The 21953-nt window shown below is 34.7% G+C and overlaps 1 long non-coding RNA gene across 1 annotated transcript; it reads left to right on the forward strand.

Moving 5' to 3' along the window:
- The first annotated feature begins 19570 nt into the window (after positions 1 to 19570).
- On the forward strand, positions 19571 to 20573 carry LOC126700296 (uncharacterized). Its single transcript, XR_007647095.1, has 3 exons — positions 19571 to 19768; positions 20174 to 20359; positions 20457 to 20573. It is a non-coding gene; the product is annotated as an uncharacterized LOC126700296 (long non-coding RNA).
- Positions 20574 to 21953: the final 1380 nt, after the last annotated feature.

A 21953-nucleotide genomic window follows, 5' to 3' on the forward strand; every position in this document is an offset into this window, starting at 1 on the left:
GATGTTATTTATATTTTAAAATTTTTGAAATTTTCTAGAATAAGATCTCCGCTAAAAGTATATTATTGACGTGTGGAAGAACATCCTTTATCCACACTGAAAAACAATTGCCTATACAGTGTGTATGGAAGAAGCTAAAGGTACGTTTGATACAATGTAATGATAATTACTGTGTAATAAAAATAAGTATTACAATGAATAATAGAAGCTGGAATGGAATAATAATTCCTATTCAACTATTTCGTGATGACACATGAATAAGGTAGTGGAATGGTATCATATTTAGAGCCGGTTTGTTTAGGCGTATTGAGGGATAAAAACGTGCGTTTAGCAAATCATGAAAATCTTGATATGTTTGGCTGGGCAAAATTTGTGGGATTGCGTTTTTGAATATGCAGATTTTCGCGTTTCAGGAAAGGCAATTTCCCATTATGATTTCAAAATCACGCAATTTGCAAATTGTGATACCACTATATATATATATATATATATTTTTTTTTTTTTTGGCTGAAAATCGGAAATACCCTCTGGCTCCATGCTTATGCTCAGTCTGCTCCCTTCACCATATATATCTCCTCAGTCCTTTGCCTCTAAACTCATTAGTTTCACAAGGATTGGCTCTCTTCTTTGTTTTTGCTCTGCGTCGTTCTTCATCGCAATTCCAGGTAACTATTCTCCATTACCCATCTTTGAATTTATGATATATATTTTGGCTTTTGGCATGTTGGTTTACACTATTTGAACTCAAAATATTAGAATTTAGAGATTTGTTGTTGTTGTTGCTGCTGGTAAAAGCTCTCTCTGTCTCACAAATAGCCCTCCATGGTTTTGTTGTTGTATAATGTCTCTATTAACTAACTTTGATGCCATGGAATTTCTGCCATAACTTTTCATCCTTTTTGAAATGCATGGGATAATGGCCATGTATTTTTTTTGTCCTTCCTTAATTAAGTGGCCGTAGTGATATAAGGTATCAAGATTGTGCTAGTCTCTTTTAAAGAACATCTATTTTGTGGAACAAAATATTCTCCTTAAAACTTGACGTGATTTCTAATATTGAGCTTGCCAATTGTAAGTGACTATACAACCAGAATTTCTTTTATGAAGTGCATGTTTGTCTAATAAGCGTGATTCTTACAGTTGTAGATTTTTCTTTGCTTAAGATTGTGCATCTGTGAGATATATAATTGTTTGCATAATGTAGTATATCCATTAGGAATAACCAGTAGAGTTTGTTCAATATATTTGTAATGTATGTTTTACCACAAGTAATATCTCCAAGAATAGTTTTTCTTTTCTTCCACTGCATGATTACATTCAAATCTAGGAATTCTTGTTTGATTAATTGGTTGAAACTGTTTGATTCTTTGTGGCTGTAGAACTTACCTAGGAAACTTCTACTATGCAATTTTCTCATGGGTTTGGTTGTAGAACTTGCTGTATTTGGATGAACATTAATATTAACAAACTTATGTTTTATTTAGATGGGTAAGCCATCCCAAAATAGCTCAAATGTTAGAGCTCAATGGCCATCAAGAGTAACAACTATCTTTTGTGAAGCTTGTGTGGATGAGGTATTTAAGGGTAATTGACCTAATACCCACTTTAGTAAAAAGGGTTGGACAAATATTATAGCAACTTTTGAAAAGAAAACTGGAGAGGAATATCCTAGGGTTAAGTATAAGCATAAATGGGATAGTTTGAAGAAAGATTGGGTACTTTGAAATAAGTTGAAGGGAAGTGAAACTGGATTGGGATGGGAAAGTATGCATGAGAGCTTTTTTGCAGTCTTTAGATGAGAAAGTGTGGCAAGCTATTGAGATAGGCTGGACCAAGTAGAAGGAAGCGCCGGTCAATTGGGATGATGCCAAGATCAAGGCAGCAAACTTCAACAGCAAAGCGTTGAATGCCTTATTTAGTGCAGTCACCAATGAGGAGTTCAAGAAGATATCCTCCACTGAAACTGCTAAGGAAGCATGGACCATCCTTCAGACAACTTATGAGGGAACAAAGGTTGTTAAGGATTCAAAGCTTTAGAGGCTCACTATAAGCTTTGAAGAGATTAAGATGGAGGAGGATGAGTCGTTCGAGGAGTTCTATGCCAAGCTTAAGGACATAGTGAACTCAACTTTCAATTTTAGGGAAACCATTCCTAAACCCAAGATTGTGAGAAAGGTGCTCAGATCTTTACCTGAGAGATTCCATGCCAAGATTACGGCAATCGAGGAATCAAAGGACATTGACAAGATTCCTTTGACAGAGTTGGTTGGAAATCTGTAGACCTACGAGTTAGGGTTGTCTAAGATTGGCAAGACGGGTAAAGGCAAGAGCATGGCACTGAAGACCAAGAGCAGTGAGACAAATTAGTCTTTAGATGATGAAGATTCTAAGATGAAGTCCTACACCACCAGGCAGTTTAAGAAGTTTATGAAGAATGCCAATGGAAAGGGCTTCAACAAGGACCGTAGGCAATCCAGTTCTTCTCAGTTCAAGATCCAAGACAAAGGGAAGAAGGATGCAAGGGATGGTGGTCAGTACACGGTTCCTGCAGGACCTAAGTGCTTTGAGTGTCAAGGCTTCGGTCACATGAAACAAGAGTGTCCTACATATCTCAAGAGCATTGGGAAGAGCAAGGCATTTGCTGCTACCTTGAGCAACACCGAGCTTGAGGATGATTCCGACAATGAGGATGACGGAAGCTTGAATGCCTTTACTGCCACTGTCAATCCTACTGATGGGATTGTTGAAGATGTGGTTGAAGAAGAGGAATTGGTGGAGTCCAAGTTTGAGAAGATAGATGATCAAGATGATATCCATACAACCTATGAGAAATTATACAAGCTTTCTGAGAAACATGAGAAACTTTACAGGCTGACCACCAAGAAGCTCAATGATGTGGAACTTGATTGTGAAGAGCTTTCCACAAAGTTTGATGAGGCTAATCAGACTATTGGAGCACTGAGGTTCGAGAACAATTTCTTAGCTGAGAAGACCAAGAAGCTTGAAGAGGAGCTGTTTCAAGTCAGAGCTCAATTGGAGAGGACTTCAAGTGCAAAGCTTGACGAGATGCTCAACCTTCAGAAATTTTCTTCTAATCGAACAGGTTTAGGGTATGGTTTCTCTTCCTCTAATACTGCTTCTATTAGTACTACTATTTTTGTTCCTCCTAGCAATAATGTTGAAATTGAGAACAATGATGTTAAAACTGATTTAGCTAGTGAAACTTAAACAAAGGAAAATCTATCTTAGGAGCACCCCATAAGCAAGATAAGAAGGAAGCTAAGAACCCTAGGGCTAAGAAGGCTAACTCTTAAAAGCCTAAACAAAAGAAACAACATCTCTGTCATTATTGTGGAGTTGCTAGTCATACTCAACCAAATTGCTATAAGTAGCTTGCCATTCAACAGATTAATGACATGATAGCATTTGCAAGCCAGAATCAGCTTCAATGCTCTCTTGCTCCCTTTGGAGATCTTCTCAAAGCCCTCATGTTCCTTTTGAACTTGAACGTTTTTAATTCTTCCCCCTCACCGCTGGTTCAAGGGTTTAATCAAAGGAAAGGTTTTTCCAGGGTGTGGAAGGAAAAGGGCTCCAAGTGATTCTATCACTTTTCTCTTTCTCTCTTCTTGTTTTTGTGTGTGCATTACTTGTGTGTTTTGCTTTCAAGTTTTGAGTCAGTCTAATTTTTATACTTTGCATTGTTTAACATGTTTTTGTTTGTTTTCAGTTTTGATTATTTTTTTTTAATATGAAAGTTAAAAAAATTGAAAAATCTGAAAAATACAAAAACATTGTGTGTTATGCGTACATTAGTACTTGTGTACCTTGGATGGCCATTGAAATAAAGTTTTCTAAACCTTGTATCTCTTGTAGCTTAGATGAGCATTTCTATGCACAACTAAGCCAGTGAGCTTTGTGGCTTGTGTTTGTGATGAGTAAGATTACATAATTTTTTATACTTAACACTCATATCACTTTTTTTAACGGGAAAGACTAGAAAATCTTAAGAGAAAGGCATAAATAACCATTTCATCACTGTTGCCCGCCAATCATAATATGACACTTGTATGCTTTGGCATAGCAAAAGTGCAGTGTCAATGACATTTGTGTGCTTCGGCATAGCAAAATTGGAATGTCAAATGCTTACCATCATTGAGTATTTCTTTTCTCTCTCTTATATGCCTATGCATGATTTGCTTAAAAAGAAAAAATATGCAAAGAAAACTAAAAAGCAAAAAGATAAAAAATGCTTTTAAATATGGTTGCAAGCGTGTATTCTAGGAGATGTGGGAGTTATAGGATGTACCTCGAAGGTGATAGTCCCCATCAAACAGTTATGATTGTGTGTGAGTTAAAGTGATTTTCTCATATCTCAAATCGTCATAACATGTATACACTTATGCAATCTTACGATATTTTTCACACAAAACATACAATATTCTTTGCTACTTTTGATACATGTGCAGGTACAATGTGATTTGGCCATCACAAGGTTTTACATGTGTTAATGTATGCTCACTAAACTGTCTTGACTTGTTTTTGAAATATAAAATTGGTTAGACTTGTTTAGTGTGTGTGTGTGTGTGTTTTTGGGATCATTGTGCTTAAAATTTTTGTTGAGAGATGATTTTAAGAGTTTAAAATGTTGATTGGATCTTTGGTTGAGTTGCATGCTTGATTGCATTCATGTCTGTGTTTTTCTCTACTCAAAAAACTGTTTTTAAAAGCTAGATCGACACCTCCTCGACACATTCTCGACACTTGGCTATCTATCGAGCTCTTAAGGTCTTTTCTTATCCCAATCTCGATAGATCCTCGACAGCTGGTGGATCGAACAAGAAAGTTCCTGGACCCTCGATAGCTTCTCGACAGCTGGTGGATCGGTCGAGCTTGTTTTCTTGTGTCTTTGCTTTGTTTCTCGACACCTTCTCGACAGCTACATCTGTCAACGTTGTTTTTCTGGACACCTTCCTCGACAGATGGCTCAACACCTCTATCTGTCGAGAATTACTAAGGAGCTATATATTTGTTCTTTGCAATTCGGTTCTCATTTCTTCGATCTCTCTCAACCTGTCCGCACTTGTTCATCTCTTAAACACTATCTCTCTCACTCCAAACCTCTTCCCAAGTGTTTTTTTTTTTTCAAGCTTTTTCAAGTTTTCCTTCACTTGGTAAGCTTTTAATCTCCTTCATTTACATGCATTTCATGTTTTGAAACCTAAGTTTTGGGGTTTTTGAAAAATTTTGGGGTTTTTCAAAATTGATGAGTTATTGTTGAAATTTTGGGATGAGTTTTTACTTAAATGAGTTTAAAATCTCATACATTGCATCACATTAGCATAATAACAGTATTATTATGCATTTAGATGTGTGCAAATTGATTGTGTGCTGGTAGGATTGGATTGGGCTGAGCCCATGATGCAATTTCTTTTGCATATCACATGTTCATGCATTCTCCATGCATATGTACTCTCTTTTCAATATACTTGTTATATTTGAACTGCTATGGGAATTTTCTGATCGTCTTTCTTTCTCTCCCTCTCTCTCTGTTTACGTTAGTCATGTTTATGGCACCTAAGCGTAAGTCAGCTCCGTTCCAGAACCCTTTGCGTTCTAGGGCATCGTCTTGTTCTGATCCTACTCCTTCTCATATTCGGTTCCGTGATGAGGATGCTCGAAAGGACTTCTCGGAGAACTTTTCTCAATGAGGAGTTCATTCGGAATGCCGAGCCATTTTGGCGAACTTCGCCGACACTGACCCTCCCACTGTCATTCATAGTTGGGGATGGGAGTCACTGTGTGACGTCCTGGTCACTTGTCCAACCATGATGATCCAGGAGTTTTACTCCAACATGCATGGTTTTGGTTTTTCAGTACCTCTCTTTTCTACTCACGTTCGAGGTACGCACATTGTAGTCACACCGCAGCTTGTTGCGGATGTACTTCATATTCCGAGGGTAGAGCATCCTGACTACCCCAATTGTGAGCGTCTGCGAACTATGTCCAAAGGCGAAATGATTTCCGCTTTCTGTGAATGTCCTGTAGATTGGGGTGATCGTCAGTTCACACCATGTAGGCCTTTTGCTAAAGGTCTTGGATTCATGAACATGATGATGACTTTTGTTTTGCACCCATTCTTTCACTATAACTTTATCATAGAGCCTCGTACTCAATTTTTGCTTTCTTTATTAGAGCACCTCACTATAGATTTTTCTTCACATTTCATTCTTTCTATCTTAGATGTGTATAGAGATACAGCTACCTGTGATAAGCTCATTTTCCTTTTGGCTATCATGCGGATTCTATGCCATTTTTCTGTTCCTTTTCTCTCTTTTGACCATTTTTCTGTTATGTGTGTCATAGACTACGCTATCGTTAAACGTAGCAAGGCGCAATTTAGGTCTCGGCAATCGGATTCAACAGCTCCTCCCTCCCATTCTGCTCCGTCTCGTTCTGCTCCATCCATATCCGGTCTCTCCTCTTCTTCTGGCGATGTGACTCTAGGAGACATCATGGCGCAGCTGTAGTGCATGGATGCTCGCCTTGATATACTCTATACGGAGTTGTATCAGGTGAACGTTTGCGTCGGTCGTATTGCACGGCGGCAGACAATCATGGGTGGTTATGCTCCTGAGGCTTCTCCTCCACCACCTTTTCTAGTGGCTTTTGAGTCTGAGGATGATGATGATGATGATGATGGTGATGACGATGATGCTTCAGATGATGATGATGGAGATGCTAGCTCTACCGATGCGATATCTACTTGACACTCTTATCCTTTATCACTTGTGACAAAAAGGGGGAGTAGTTTTGGATATGAATGTAGTCATTCTTAGGGGGAGAGTTAGTATAGGACATTTTGTTAGGGGAAGTGTTGATATCTGAGGAATGTAGTGAGGATTACTTGTATCTTTTTCTTTTCTCTATTTTTAGATACATTTGTTCTTGTACATCGGTCTTGTGACCATTTTTGACATACATTGTACTTATTTTCTTTATATATGTTGATGTATGTTTCTTTCACCTACCCTTACATGTGTTGTTTCTTTTCTCTCTTTATACACATACTTCTTATTACGTGTGATAGGCCACAAACTGAATGACCCCTTGTGATAGAAATTAATTAATTAATTAGCCAAGTTATTAATTAATCAATTTATCATGCAAACGTGTGGAAGCACAAACAAATCACCAATAAACTAATATATGCAGTGGAAAATAAATAACACGGTAATTTGTTTACGAATGGGGAAAACCTAACAGTAAAAACCCCACCGGGTGATTTTCAGGTCACCACTCCCGAAATTCCACTATTATCACAACAAGCGGTTACAAGTAAAGGAATCCAAGTACCTTACCAACCTACAGTTGAACCCTTACCCCAATACCCAATTGGACTTGTTCTGTAGTGACAGTTCCCCTTTCAGATGCACAACTCCCAGTACGTGACTAACCAATTACACGGATCCCAATACGCGACTTCAATCACCAACTAAGAAGGTTGTTGGTTGCAAAGTTCTTCAGTTCATCCAAACGATGAAGATCAAGAAGATGCTTGGTCACAAAACCCTACGGTGCACATACACAGCAACTTCTTCAAGAGAAAGAGATGAACTAGGGCAAGAACTTCGTCTCCGGTCACAATTTGCTTGAACAGAGTTTGCTTAAAGCTTGTGCAAATTGTGAACACTTTGACGGCCCTTAAATTGATCATTTTATATGTCTAGGTTTAAGAGAAAAGAAGGCCCAAAGACATATTCACGGATCCCAAGAAAATCAGATTGAAATTCTTAAAATCTTAAATCTCGATAGATAGCAGGTGTCAAGCAGCTGTCGAGCAGGTGTCGAGCACACCGAATGAAGAACAGCTTCCTTAAGTTCGATAGATGCAACTGTCGACCAGCTGTCGAGCTTTAATGATTTTGCACTCTGAACTTGTTTTCTTGAACAGACTTGAAAGCTTCAATACTTGATCTTGAAACAAGGTTTCTTGAAGTATTTAAAACATCCTAAATCTACCCAAATACAAGTAAAGTGCATTTTGTCAAAGGATAAGCCAATTACATAAAATCATGACATATGTTCTTAACAAGTGAACACATATGTCCTAATAACGTGTATGCAATCTATTATTTCTATTTCACACAAAGATGCCTTGATGAGTTTTGTTTAAAGTGTTTCAGAAATACAAGTTGTCAAAGTCTACTTGCCATAAACTCTTTTCTTACGAACTTTTTCAAGAGTTTGTGTTAGGATAGATTTTATTGTACTCAACAAGTGAATATGAGTTGAATGATTTATGACTTCTCTCATATGTTCATTTGTTTGTTGTGGTTTTGTCACGGATTGCCAAAGGGGGAGATTGTTAGGACATATGTAATTCACTTGTTAGGAACATATGTCACTATTTTATGTAATTGACTTATCCTTTGACAAAACGCACTTTACCTGTATTTGGGTAGATCTAGGATGTGTTTAATACTTCAAGAAACTATGTTTCAAGATCAAGTGTTGAAGACATGCAAGTCTGTCCAGGATTCAAGCTAAGGAAGTGTTGTTCATTAAAGCTCGACAGCTAGCTATCCATCAAGCTTAAGAAGCTGTTCCAGCCTCGTGACTCGATAGTTGCTCGATAGCATCTCGACAGACAGGTATCTGTCGAGTTTTATGAAAAATAGAATTCCAGTTTTGTTTTGACTCTAATCCGGGATTATGTGTTTGGGCTTTCTTTTCTTCTAACCCTAGACATATAAAATGATTATTTTAAGGGCCGTCAAAGTGTATACAAGTTGCACAAGTATTGAGCAAAGTTTGTTCAAGCAATTTGTAACCGAAGACAAAGTTTCACCCTAGTTCATCATTCTTGTGAAGAAGTTATAGTGTATGTGTACTGTAGGGTTTTGTGACCAAGCATCTTCTTGATCTTCATCATTGGGATGAACTGAAGAACTTTGCAGCCAACAACTTTCTTTAGTTGGTGATTGAAGTCGCGTACTGGGATTCGCGTATTGGTTAGTCACGTACTTAGGAGCCGTGCATCAAAGGGGGAAATTATCACCACAGAACAAGTCCAATTGGATATTGGGGTAAGGGTTCAACTTTAGGTTGGTATAAGGTACTGAGATTCCTTTACTTGTAACCGCTTGTTTTGATGATAGTGGAATTTCGGGAGTGGTGACCTAAAATCACCCGGTGGGGGGTTTTTGCCGTTAGGTTTTCCCCATTCGTAAACAAATCACTGTGTTATTTATTTTCCACTGCATAATTAGTTTATTAGTGATTTGTTTGTGCTACCATGTGTTTGCATGTTAATTAACTTAATTAGTTCACTTGGCTAAATTAATTGGTTAATTTATTACAAGGGGTCAATTCATTTTTGGCCTATCGGTTTGGTTGTGAAATTAGTTGTAATTAGCATGAGTTGATAGGCTACTTGATGGATGAAAATTAGAAAATGGTCAAGAAATTCCGATTTGAAAAAAGTCATATCAATGTGTGGGCCTTTGGGTACATAAAAATGTGATTAAAGATTCTTTTAATTTGGATAAATAATCTTTCTTAGACTGTAGATCTGGAAGTCTATCTATCAAATCCATTATTATGTCTTCTTGTTTTGTTAAAACACTTATTTTTAATTTTCTTTTACAATAACAATTATTAGGATTATTATAGTTACATAATTTAACATTTTCATCATGTGAAGAAACATCTGTAGATGATGATGAGGTGATGTTACCATTATCTATCTGGTGAATTTCATTATCTGTTTCATAACTGTCTGTCAGTTCTATTATACTCATTAATTTATCCTTTAATTTTTCTGATATATCAAGTTTATTTATCTTTCTTTGAAAGTTACAATATCTGCTAATGTGTTCCTTTTTCCCATATTTGAAGCAAGGAATGTCACTTTCCCTACGTCTATCATGTTTCTTTCTTTTGGATTCTTCTTTCTTGTCTTTAGACTTACTTTTATAATATCTTCTATTATTGCTCTTGTATCTATCACTTCTATCATCTTTCTTGTCTTTTCTTCTTTTTCTAGAGGGAGCAATTAATGGATCAAAACCATATTGCTCACAAAAAGTTCTTAGCTCTTTTTTAGCATACCTTTTTATTTTTCTATCTAGTTTTTTAGCCTTAAATCATTACATAGCCATAGACCTATTTTATTAATTGAAGATATTATGTCTCCATATGTTAAGCTAGGATAGTCTATAGTTCCTTCATTATTAGCTATATCAAGTCTAACTTTCTAAGCAAAGAAATACGGTAAACCAACAATGAATTTTTCTTTCTAGTAGGATTGTTGACAATCATTCCTACTTAAAAATTTTGAAATAAAAACATCTTTATACCATCTAAAATCTGAAAGTTGTGGACATCTTAAATTAATTAAAACATCTGAAGCTCTTTCTTTATATTGATTAGGATCTCCAACAAAATGTTTAGTTATGGTAAAAATTAAAGTATTAACTGCATCTTGTGAAGGCTGTCTACCTGTCATTATAACACTTCCATTTGTTTCTCTTTTAACAGCTGTTAATATTTCATTTCTGTCATCATTATTTAAATAATGATCCCACCAGCTTTTCAATTGACCAGTAAAACCAGTGACAATTAAGTTAGCTATTTGATGGTCTTGTTTTTCATGATTCTTATAAACATTAGTGAGCAAAGTCATTTCATGTAAAAGGTTTATTATTTCATATTCTGACATTCCATCAATATTCCATTCATAAATTAAATCTGGCGAGTAAGATGAATTGACATAAGTATGCCTTTCTTTAGAAAATATTGACAGATCCGCCATATATACTAAAGTAGAAAAGAAAAGTGATAGTTTTTTGGACCTCTATGAAAGAATGAAAGCTTTAAATTCACCTTTGAAACAAGAAAGCAAATTTGAACCCCATCATAGATCATCTTTAACAAAAACTATGACAGATAATTGGCATATAAATAATAGTGGAAAAGATGAGATAGAAATAGGCTTACAGGTATTAAAAGCAATTGAAAAAAGAGTTGACATAACAATTAACCCAATTGAGGAAAGAACAACACGTATAGAAGATAAAGGAAAGAATCTCATAAAAGAAAGAAGTGATGAAGAAAGTGCTATAGATATAATGAATGAAGACAAAGAAAGAGGTATGATAAGGAAAGGCATAGTTAAAGAAATGTTAGAAAAAATAGAAAGAAAAAGATCCTAATAGAGACAAGTAAGGAAAAAGAAAGAGTAAAAGAAGTGTTAAAGAAAGAAAATAGTACTCTTGAAGAAAGTACTCTTGAAGAATCTCTACGTAGGAAGCTAGATGCAAAAGAAAAAGAAAGACTTGAATCAAGAGAGATAGTCAACAAAGGGAGGAAAAACAATAATAATGATAGTTTAAAAGAAAAGGCAAATAGTGATAGTGTAGTAAAAGTAAAAGTGGAAGTAGTCAACAAAGAAGGCAAGAAGTGTTATAGTTTAAAGGAAAAAATTGATGAATGACTAAAATCTATTAAAAGAGATATAATATATACCCAAACAAATAGCTTGACAGAATTAACTAAAAAGATGAAAATTTTAAATACACCTTTAGAGATAGACAGAAAAAGAGACAGCAGTTTTAAATACTACTGAGTTATTAGATAATGAGAAAACTGACAGACATGTTAGTAATACTATTTGTCATAAATGTAAAAAATATGGACATACTAAAAAACAATGTGATAGACATAATAAAAATATAAAATGTATAAGTAAATTAGAATTTGAAAAAGATATAATAAATGAATTAATGAAAATATTTAATGTTAGTAAAAAAGAAATAGATCAAGTAAAGAAAGAGAAAGAATTAAAATCAACCAACCCACTTAAGATTAATAAAAGAATTAGAAAACAAAAAGACATAATAATGAAATTGATAGATAATTTACCTAATCAACTACAAGACAAAAAAGTTTCCCAAAAAAAAAAATAAAAATAAAAATAAACTAAAAGACAAAAAAGACTATTTAATAAAATTGAAAGATTCTATAGACATACCTATTGCTTCTATTAAGTGTAGAAAATATGGACACCATGTTACAGAATATCGAAAGAAAGAAAAAGCTAAAGATAAGAAAGAAAAGTAAAAAATGAAACAAGATAGGATAGATATAAAACCGGTAACTCTACTGGTTTTAATGACAGAAGCAAAAATGGTAAAACAAGAAATAAAAGACATTAAAGAAGAAAATTCCATAGAGATAAATGAGCAAAATATTGTAGAAATAATAAATTTAAATATAAAAGAATTACCTAAACCCATGATAGACCCCCCCTTCATTAATAAAAGATATTTTATTTAATGACAATAATAAACATAATTTTTTGAGTTTAATTGACAGAGTAATTTTCCAAAAAATGGCATACAGAAATCACTCTAGTAATTAATAAAGAGTTTTCCTTGACAGAAATTGCTTTGTGAAAGTTCAATTATGTGTATAAACACCCTTGAATGTTTAGACCCCCAAATTACAACTTAACTAATTCAAGCAATATGTCAAACAACTAGTGTGTGGAAACTTAACATAAGCTATAATATGGAATTGGAAAAAACTATCTAAGCCAAATTAAAACACAATCCACATCAGATAATAAAAAGGCAAAGATAGAGAGAAAGGAAGATGCAAACACAAAGACAACATGCGATGTATTATCGAAGAGGAAACCGAAGCCCTCGGCGTAAAACCTCTCCGCCACCCTCCAAGCGGTAAACAATCCACTAGAAAATACAGTTGGGATACAAGGACAGCAATAGACCCTCCAAGCCTAATCTACCCAGTGCACCTAAGCCCTCCAAGCTTCTTTGCTCCAACGAGGTTGCGCCGAACCTTTTTCTTTTCTAACTTCCCGGATTCCGCTACTAGACCGTAGCATCAACCAATGAAGATTGGTTCCTTCCTAACTGCTTCCCAGAAATCCAAACAGCTCTCTCACAGTAATGATAATGGTGAGAACCAGGTTTGGTACAATGCCTCTCAAGGATTTGACAATGGAGAGGAAGAGAGTTGAGGAATTTGAAGAGACTCTAATGTATAGATTGTGGGTGAATCAATCTTGTTTTTATTTAGGGTTTCTCTCTTAAAATTCTCTCTGGAAGCTCTCTTACAATCGTGGGTAAAAGGGGTATTTATACTGGAGTGTGAGAGGAATGTGAAACGTCAGGTTTTACAAAACAGGGGTGGCTCGCGGCTTGACTAAGTCGCGAGATCCAATCGCGAGATAACCGTCTGGCCAGTTGTCCTGTTTTGTCCTGTAGTGCTCCAGCTTACATGACTGTTCACCTTCCAGCATGCTTGGCACGTGTGCTGCGTCTGGCGGCTTGCAGCCGCGAGTCTCTGTTTTCTTGCACACTCTTGAGCAAACTTCACTCTATCTCACTCACTACCCTTACATCAAACCCACCTAAATACAGGGTTACTAAATGCTGAAATACAAGCAAATTTGGCACGGAATAAAGCCAATTAGATGGTTGAATAAATTCAACCTTACACTTTGATAGACTCAGGTGCTGACATGAACTATATACAAGAAGGATTAATACCTTTAAAGTATTATAAAAAGTCATTTGAGAAATTAAGCCAAGCGAACGGAGAAAAGTTGATCATTAATTATAAAATATAAGTCTGATACACTTTCTCATGATTTTCTGTCTTTGTCCATGACAATATTTTTTCTATTACACTTATCTTTTTCTTATGATAGTCCAAAAAGTCAAAGAAACTAAAGTGTGTTTGTAAATCTGTCATTGTTAGGTTCTAAAGATTTAGGATTTTATGTATTTAGAACTCTAATTTGTATTATTGGCAAACCATGATCAAAACACTGTGTTTAAAAGTGTTTTAGTCTTGCTCAAAGTTGTACGTTTATGTAAAGTTGGAATCGAGCTTAATGCAGAAAAGCTTTATGCATTTCGGCCTGACTCGACCGATCGAAGCTCGGACAGAATGTTTTTCTACAGAATTTTCCAACTCAGCCCTAGGTGTTTTAAAATGTTTTTAAGGTTTCTTATTTTTCCTAAGTATAGAAGGCAAACCTTAGCCACGTTTTAGTGTTGCTCATATTGCTGTTTGTGTAAATCTCTTGTGAGATCTAGAGGAGCTTTCCTTTACACAAACTTAGGGTTTTCAAGGAGAAGATTTATCTACACCTTGATGATCAATTCAGTTGCTGCCATTGAAGCTTAAAGAAAACACAAGCGGGTGTGCTTGTATCTGGTGGTGAATCCAAGAAAGAAGGAGTCCGTGGATTCGGAGCTTGCACATGGTCGTGTTAGTAAGTTCTATTGGTTGGTAGCAATAAGAAGTCGAGCATGGGGGCTTGTAAGTCTTATTGTATGAACTTCGATTCTTTCAAGATAGTGGATTCAAGTTTATCTTAAGGATAGCTAGGTCAAATCCTCCCCAGGTTTTTACCGGTTTGGTTTCCTGGGTGATCATATCTTGTGTTATTTATTTTCCGCTGCGTTGCATGATTTGATCTTTGTTATTGTGATAACCTAGACTTGTTTAATTGGACTAAGTAACAACTTGGCTAATTACCTAGGTTAAATCAATTGTTTTAAGGGGTCTAAAAACTATCAGTCATCATTTCATAATACTTAGTTCTTAAATTATTTCTTTCTTGTTCATTATATTCTTCAAAAAATTGATAATAATAATAATCCATTAACCTGCTTAGGTTTGTTGGCTGTATCATTTGATTGCAGAGAGAAAAATCCATTTTGTTGTAATTAGTTAACATATTAATAATTGCAACTTTGCAACTTTGCAATAATCCATTCTCTTGTCAAATTTGTGTGGATGGCCAGTTAACATATTAATGATTATATATATATATATATAAAATAGTCCATTCTTTGGATCCACTAGGAGTTGTGTTAGAAATTTGTGCTTAAGTTATGTGATTCAACCCACAATAGTAGTACAATCCATTTTGCAGTACAGTCCAGTCACTACACACTTAGATGCACCCTCATACAGGCACACGGGCAACCCTCCGCAGCAATATATGCACCACCTGTGCACACACATGCACACTCCCCTGCACACCACCTATGCACACCCTTACATTGACATATTATATGAAATACAAACAACCTTGTAGAGATTCTGAATAAACTGGCTATATGTGGTTGATGGATTGTTTGACAGGTAATGAAACGAAATGTTTAGAATGAAGCCACATGTTTTCCTTCAATTGTGTAATGTTTTACAACATACATATGGGCTTCAGCACACAAGGCATATTAGGCTTGAAGAGTCAGTAAGTATATGTTTAATGATACTTGGACAAGGAGCTTGTTATGGGATGGTTCAAGAAAGATTCCAACATTCTAGTGAGACTATACATAGACATTTTCATCAAGTTCTGAAACGCCTTAACATAATGTCAATGGATATCTTCAAGCCTTCTGACCCTACATTTAGTGTAGTTCCAAGACATATAGAAGAATCCATTGTACATGCCACACTTTCAAGTATTCATTTCATACATTCTAATTCATTTCTAATATTTGTTAGGATTATTTCCTAGTATCTAAACTTTATATTCTATTTTAGGACTGCATTGGTGCCAATGACCGAACACATATCCTAGTTGTTGTTGGAGACGACAAGAAAGACGACAAGAAAGCTTCATATTATAATAGACAGGCCGTGATATCTTTTAATGTGATGGCAGCATGCGATTTTGATTTACTTTTCACATTTGTTATGGCTGAATGGGAGGGTGCAGCACATGATACACGTATTTTCTTATATGCTATCCCTCGACAATCTGTCAAGTTTCCAAAACCACCACTAGGTATATAAAATTTTTATATATTAAATATGTATGAAGGATATTATTTATGTACATCTTACATTTTTTTTTCATTTACTAGGAAAATATGATTTAGTTGATGTTGCTTACCCCTTAAGGAAAGGATATTTGCCACCTTATAAAGGACAGAGGTATCATCTTTCAGATTTTCGATGAGCTGGTCGAGGGAATCACATAGAAGAGAGGTTTAATTATGTTCACTCATCACTTAGAAGCGCAATTGAGCGAACTTTTGGAGTGTGGAAGAATAAATGGAAAATTTTGAAGCAAATACCACCTTATGACATTAAGCACCAAAGAAACATTATAGTTGCTACTTGTGTTTTGCATAATTTTATTAGAAAACATAATAGGGAAGATGAGGGATTCAATTGGGATGAACATGGCTTAGATAGACCAAGAAGCAATAGTAGTGGAGAAGGTAGTAGCAGACAGGCAAACGTTGAAAATATACAAGATGAGGAGATGTTCGTGACAAAATAGCTTGATCCATTTGCGGGTAATAAACAATATTTTAATTATTTCTGTTTTGGTGTTTTGGTTTTTAATTTTTCGGATAAGAACTTTTTTATTATTATAATGGATTGTCTAGTATTGATATTGTTGGCAATTAACATTTTGATATAATTATTTTCCTAATTAGTTTAATATCTTTTTCTTGATGAATTATTTTTAATACTTTAAATTTGATAAACTACTCTCCATGAATTTGAACAACGAAAACATCATCATTGTTGTTATTATTAATGTAATTGTTAAGCTTAATTACATATTTTCAATAATAAAAAAACACTGTGTAAACATAAAATTTCTCAATTGCAGAAAATCAAACAATTGAAAAGATATATGGTTTGCAAATATAAATTTGTATTGATGAATAATGAGTACAATCTGAATTTCAATTCTTTTACAAAAGAATACCCTCTGATTCTATCTTCTTTGAACTTGACTCAAACAAGAGACCTTCTTGACTTTGGTTGAAAGATGGATTGAACGGTCTTCACAACAAATCTCTAGTTTTAAGCTTATTAGAGATTTATTGTTCTTCAAGTCTTCGAATATGAAGGCTCGTAGGTTGAAATTCTTCGGGGCTTTAGAGGCTTGATCCATTGAGCTTTAAAGATTTGGGTTTGTTGAAGTTTATGAAGGCTTTTTAGCTTAATTCCAATAGAACTTCAAAGAACTCGAGCAAGAGATCTTCTTGATTTTGGTTGGAAGATGGATTGAACGGTCTTCACAACAAATCTATAGCCTTGAGCTTGTTAGAGATTTGTTGTCCTTCAAGTTCTTCAAGCCCTTTGAATGTTCTTCAAGTTGTTCAAAGATACTTCAAGTTCTTCAAAGGCTCTTGAGACAAAATTTCTCCAAAGCTTGGGCTTCTTGAAAACTTGATGCTGAAAATGAGAGGGGATGTCCTCTATTTATAGTGATTTTAGAGGATAAGCTCCACTATGAATTGATATGCTTGAAAGTATATAGCAGACTTTTGATTGGCCCAAATTCTTCTTAGAGATAATTATCTCTATTTATCTACTTTGATAAAAATCATATTTTGATAAAGATAATAATCAACAAAGATAAATAATTATCTCTATTTAATTTATTTAATAAAGATAATTATCTACCAATTTTGAATAGAAAATTTATCTTTATTTTATTTATTTATTATTTTAATAAAGATAATTACCCATAAATTTTGAATAGGAAATTTATCTTTATCTTGTGGGCCAAATGACAAATGGCAAATTTTGATATGCCAATGTGATGCCAGTTTGGATGACACATGTCATCATCTAATTTAATTAATTTAATGACATTAATTTAGAATTTGCCACTAAATTTTGATGTGGCATTTTATAATTGGCTTAAAATTTTGCCTCTTACAAATGCCCCCTCGAGACTTGGTTGTGTCCACAATTTTTAGTGTGGAAAATGGGCAGAGTCTCGACTTGCATGGTGTTAAATTTTGTATACACCATGCTCCTAGTTTCAGGATCCAAACTTCCCTAGACCATTAATTTTTTTTTAAATGCCCAACTCGTAGCTTTGGCTCTTCTTGAAGTATCCATGCACCGATATACTAGACATGTTTTTCAAAGCATTGGAAACTTGTTTTGATATACATAATGCTTTGACTTATGTATATCAAAATCTCCACGTGATATAGATAGGAAACTTCTAGTCATCAAGATCTTCTTCCCAATAGCTCTATGGGAACAGGGACGGACCTACAGTAGGGCGGGGGCCATTGCCCCCCCCCCCCCCCCCAAAAAAAAGAAGAAGCTAGTACCCAAAAAAAAAAAAGCTAGTATATTAAATTTTCGTCCTAATAGCCCCCAATTAAAAAAAAAAAAAAAAAAAAAAAAAAAAAAAAACTGGTATGAATAAATCTGAAAAAATCACCGACAAACTCTCATAAAAAATAAAAAATAAATAACCAACAAAATTAAAAATAAATATGGAATGAAATCTGAAAACCTAAACCTAAATTACAATGAAATCTCACTCTTCCTCCACTCAAACCTCATCAAGCATCAACGCCTCCTCCATCACTGCTGCTGAGTGCTGCTGCTGTTCTTTTCCTCAGATCAGATTCGGACTGTTGGTCTATTGCTGCTACTGCTTCTCCTCAGATGCTTGATCACAGTCACACACGGTAAATCTAAAAAATTTCTCTCCTCTCTCAAGTTTAGATTTTTGTTTTTTTGTCTTTGCCGGGTTAGCCCTCTGCCCTCTGCATTTTTTGATGAACTGTGTTGACTGTATTTCAGTATTTGTGAATTGTGGCTTACTGGCTTTTATTGGACTGGTGTGTATACTGTGTTGTGTCATGTCATGTGTGGATCGTAGACTTAGTTGGTGTTTGTGGCTTTGGATTGAGACTTGAGTATTGACTACTGTGTAAAGTGTAATATGTTTATTTGTTTGTGGTTTTTTGCTTTTTTGATTGTGTGGACGCAGGACCAGTTTCAAACTTTGTTTGTAACTTTTTTTTTTTTTTTTTGGTTTTAACTATAAAGAAATAAAGTGGTACCAGGATACAGTTGGATGTGAATATGTGATAGTGTATTTCTTATTTGTGAGAGTAGTACTTGGTAGTCATTTTTTTGTCACTTGTGAGTCTATGAAGACTAGTCTTTGATAAGTCATAAGTGACTTTTTTGTGAGATCAATCACCAATTGATCAAGTCTTTGATCAGATTATTTTGGTTTTATGAAAAATTATGAATGTGAAATAGGTGTTAGTTTTTATTTTCATTAAAAAAGAAAAATTTTATTTTAAGCTTTGCCCCCCAGGTTCAAATCTTGGTTCCGTCTTTGTATGTGAACATTAATTCCTAATAGCACTACGTGAACATGGATATTGGATCATATCCTACCTGAGGTGGACTTCTTTTCATAGTCGAATTATGACTAGAGGACTTCTAATAGGATTAAGGAGACACCTTAAACCGTCTGACATCACCAGCCAAAGTCCAATATGAATAAGGATTTGAACTCTTATATTTCAAAGAGTCCTACTTAAACTTGAACACGGAACACCAATAGATAACAGTAAGCAAAACTTCTTCCTTATCACAACTCAAGACTTCTTCTCCAATTTAACTTCTTCCTTCATACACCTATATAAAGACATCCCTTTCCTTCCTTTTTCTCGTTGATGATCAGGTACGTGCCTTCTTTTTCATTCATTCATTCTTTTTTTTTTTTTTTTCTTTAGCCGCTCCCCTTTTAGATTTCTAGGCCCTCGTCATAATATCCTCTTTGCTTTGCTGTAGCTTGCCATTAAATCTTTCATTCTTTTATCTGAACGATCTTCAATCATGACACTGACTTCTTTTAATCTTTAGAAGCACAAAGAACAGGTGGCATCTTATTCTTGATTTGGAGCAAGATTTCATAAATACTATCCAGGTGTTGTTCATTGATTTTTTTTTTTTTTTTTTAACCGCTACCTTTTCTTATTCGATTTGAACATGCTATTTGAGGATTGAAGCCTTCTTTTTTTCTTGTTATTTGAGATTTGCTTCTGAAAAATCCTTTTTTTTTTTTTTTTTTTTTCTTGCGATATTTATATGTCCATCATTCATGCATGCATGTCTTCTATTTGAGATCACGGATCCACTCACATGAATATTTCTGAGTGAATCATGTGTTATCTCATTTTTTGTCACAATATCCAACAAGTAAAATTAATGAAACTTGTTTTATAAAGCTGTTCTCTTTTTAAACATCAATTTGAAACTCTTATTTTATTCACTTTTATGTGTAGCATGACTTGATTTTCTTGATAGTTATTCTTTTGACTATCTTACGCAGCATTTGGGCTTTCAAAGCACACTATTCTTGAAGACTTTTGCAAAAGATTTCACAAGTTAAGCTTCGAAAGATTTCACTAGTTAGGCTTCAAAAGATTTCAACTCACAATTCCATCAAGCTTCTTGAGATTTCAATTACACAAATTTGTCGAGCTTCACAAGGAGGCTATTTTGCAACTCCGTGGAGGTAAATTCTTGTTTGCTTCCTCACTCGTGTATTTTTTTTTGCATGTCTATTTTATTTTATTTTTTTATTTTTTTTGTATTGTTTCGCCTCTATATAGAACAGGTAATATGATGACTTAGTGGCACTACGAAGAACTTGCAAGAGTTTATTTTGTTCCTCGAGCCAAGTAGCTACCAAGACAACGACCTCGACGACAATCTTGACACTACAAGAAATCTGGGTTTGGGCGGCGTTTTTTTTAGCGACGTTTTTAAATTCGCCACTATAAGCAGTAAATTGTGACGTTTTTAAAAAACGCCGCTAAAGAGTGATCCTTTCACGACGTTTTTCTTAAAACGTCGTTGTAACCTAAAACAATAGCAGCGTTTCTTAAAACGCAGCAAAAAAGTACTGTTTTAGCGGCGTATTTTTTGTTTATAGCGACGTTTTCTAAAAACGTCGCTATAGTTTTTAAAGGACTCCCAACATATTTTCAAAAAAATTTTGGGGAAACAAATAGCGACGTTTTGTGTAAACATATAGCGACGTTTTCAAAAACGTCGCTATATGTTTCTCCAAAATTTTTATCCTCTTCCCGTTCAAAATTTCACTGAGTGGGAAAGTTGCCACCGTTTCTTCTTTTTGTTTTGGATAAATATATAGCGACGTTTTGGATAAAGATATAGCGACGTTTTTAAAACGTCGCTATATGTTTCCCTTTCAAAATTTCACTAAGTGGGAAAGTTCCCCCCATTTTGTCCTTTTTTTTTTTTTTTGGTCTCCTTTCCTTACACGTTTTTTCAGTCCTTTTTCTTTCTTATCACTCTTTTTCTTTCTCAAACAAACTTCCCTTCCCGCTTCCATATTCTCCCCCCTCCCACCCTTATCACTTCTTCACACTTAGCTATTGCCAGCCATTGCCGCCGCCGCCGTTGCCACCGCCAACCCATTCATGTATGAATTCTTCCCTCTCTAGCCACCACCTACTGCCACTACCATTCTTTTTTCCCTCTTTTTTGGTTTTCAAGTTTCTTTAAAGTGTAAGTCTTTGTGTTTTGGCTTATGGGTTTGCTTTGATTTGATTTTTCTTTAATGGGTCATGGAGTCTTTGTATTTTGGCTTATGAATTTGCTTTGATTTAGTTTTTCTTTAATAGGTCATGGAACTTTTGTGCTAATTTTTTTTGTTTGCTTGTTTTGGTTGGAGTTTGGTACAGAAAGCTCTTATTCAAATTTGGATTTTTGAGCAAAAAGTCCTAAGCATCAAAGGCTAAATCATTGTAAGTTTATGTACAAGTTTGTAAATCTTGGTTTTTTTTTTTTTTTTCCTACAATTTTTCTGTAGTATGTAGATTTTGAATTTTTTTTGTTATTAGTTTTGTGGTTTAGCTAGCTTAAAATTAATTTTTTTAAAAAGCTCACTACCCATTAATGTGTAAATAATCTCAACTAAATGCTCTTTATATGTATATATATATTTATATATATTTATTGTTACTAAATTTTCAAGCACCTTGATTCATTAACATTGGACATTTGATATTGTGGAATAATGATGATAGGTCTATTTGATCTATTACAAGCTTATTGCAAGCATATGTTAGTTATTGTTGAAT

This window comes from Quercus robur, chromosome 9 (assembly GCF_932294415.1).
Source record: "Quercus robur chromosome 9, dhQueRobu3.1, whole genome shotgun sequence".
In the NCBI taxonomy this organism is placed as follows: domain Eukaryota; kingdom Viridiplantae; phylum Streptophyta; class Magnoliopsida; order Fagales; family Fagaceae; genus Quercus; species Quercus robur.